This window comes from Macaca mulatta, chromosome 3, assembly GCF_049350105.2.
Source record: "Macaca mulatta isolate MMU2019108-1 chromosome 3, T2T-MMU8v2.0, whole genome shotgun sequence".
Lineage (NCBI taxonomy): Eukaryota > Metazoa > Chordata > Mammalia > Primates > Cercopithecidae > Macaca > Macaca mulatta.
The window spans coordinates 22,359,919-22,361,888 of NC_133408.1; the positions used below are offsets into that span (position 1 = coordinate 22,359,919).

A 1,970-nucleotide genomic window follows, 5' to 3' on the forward strand; every position below is an offset into this window, starting at 1 on the left:
AAGCTGAGAGACAAGATGGCAGACTGAGAACTGGGGCTGGCTCTTCCTGTGCTGTCCATTCCAGTGTGGTCCTCCAGCCCTTCTGAGTTGTGATAAAGGTAGGTTAGTCAAGAGATGACTAGTAGACATATTTTACATAACAATTATCTAGTTTTCATTATAATTTTTAAATGTGTAGGTATCTAGTGTGGGAATCATCATTTGTACTCTGGCCCTAGGCCTCACAAAGGCTAAGGCAAGGCTGGCCTCAATACATACATTTCACCCACACTCTGATCTCTGGTCCCTTGGCTTCTTCCATTTCATTAATGTCTGTCAGTTTTTCTTAATTCCTAATAATTTCAACTCATTTTTGTGTGAACTCAATTCTTTGCCTCCTTTTCTATTTGAACTCTCTCTTATACAAAACTCGAACTACAAGTTGATTTTACAGTCTGCCTTCTTGGCTTTTGTATTCTGTCTTCTAAATCATGCTGGATAATAATTGACATTGTACATTACTACACTCCAAACTGGTGTGACTTTTTTTTTTTTTTTTTTTTTTTTTTTTGGTCAAATGATCCTTTATTGAAATACTTTCCTTTGTGCTTAACTGGCTGGGCATTCCACAGCACCACTGTTTGTTGATGTCATCTATGATGTCATGAGGGTGGCAGCCATCAGCATTACAGCCCACAGACTGGGCAGTCCCCAGGATCTCTTTAATGATTCCAGAGAGTTCTCTGGCTAAGGATCGGTGCCGCATCTGTCGAGCAATGTTGACGATCTCATCAAAAGTGATATTCCCACTGTGTTTAATGTTTTTCTGTTTCTTTCTGTCTCTTGGTGGTTCCTTGAGGGCTTTGATGATCAGGGCAGACGCAGAAGGCACCACCTCAATCTGGGCCTGTCTGTTCTGAATGGTCAGTTTCACTGTACTCCTCAGGCCCTTCCAGTCACCTCTTGCCTTGGCAATGTCATCACCAACCTTTCTCGGAGACAGACCCAGGGGGCTGATCTTGGGGGCCAGGGCAGAAGTGGTACCGACCTCGCGTCCGGTGCACCTCAGGTATAAGACTTTGATCTCGTTGGGGTCGAACTTCAGCGGCATGGTGGAGGCGGCTGGTGTCGGATGAACCCGGATTCGGGACGACTGAAGAAAGTTGCACCTTGGCCTCCTCCGAGCCGAAAACCAAGAGCTAGTTGTATAGTATTCTATAGTGTATACGTACCACATTTTCTTTATCCAGTCTATCATTGATAGATATTTAGGTTAATTCCATGTCTTTGCTATTGTGAATAGTGTGGCAATAAATATACACATGCATGTGCATGTGTCTTTATAATAGAATGATTCATATTACTTTGGCCATATTATACTTAGCAAACTAACACAGGAACTGAAAACCAAATACCACATGTTCTTACTTATGAGTGGGAGCTAAATTATGAGAACAGATGGACATGTAGAGGGGAACAATACATATTGGGACCTTTTGGAGAATGGAGGGTGAGAGAAGGGAGAGGATCAGGTAAAATAACAAAAGTGTACTAGACTTAATACCCGGGTGATGAAATAATCTGTACAACAAACCCCCATAACACAAGTTTACCTATGTAACAAACCTGCACTTGAAATTAAAATTAAAGTTTAAAAATTCATATTTGAAAGTCTGGGATTACAGTTTGGGGTAAATATGTGTCAGCATGTGGGAAGTATTAATTATGAATATCTTATTTTATAGAGTATAATTTTAAAGTACTGTCCAGAGAGAAGCAGTAAAAAAGGAAGCATTACAAATAGAAGACTGAAATAGCATTTTCAAATATTTGAAAAGGAAATTACAGTCATTATTCGGATTTTGAAAAAGAGGAATTAGCACATTGGTTTATTAAATTCAAATTAGTACAAACATGAAATGAATAGAGTATAATCTATAATGACTTTGAAAAAGATGAAAAAAGAGAATCATAGCTATAAATGTTCAAAA

At 39.2% G+C, this 1,970-nt stretch overlaps 1 pseudogene; it reads right to left on the reverse strand.

Annotated features, from left to right (window-relative positions):
• Positions 1 to 547: 547 nt before the first annotated feature.
• Positions 548 to 1,130, reverse strand: LOC715037 (large ribosomal subunit protein uL11 pseudogene; annotated as a pseudogene).
• Between the last annotated feature and the right edge of the window lie 840 nt (positions 1,131 to 1,970).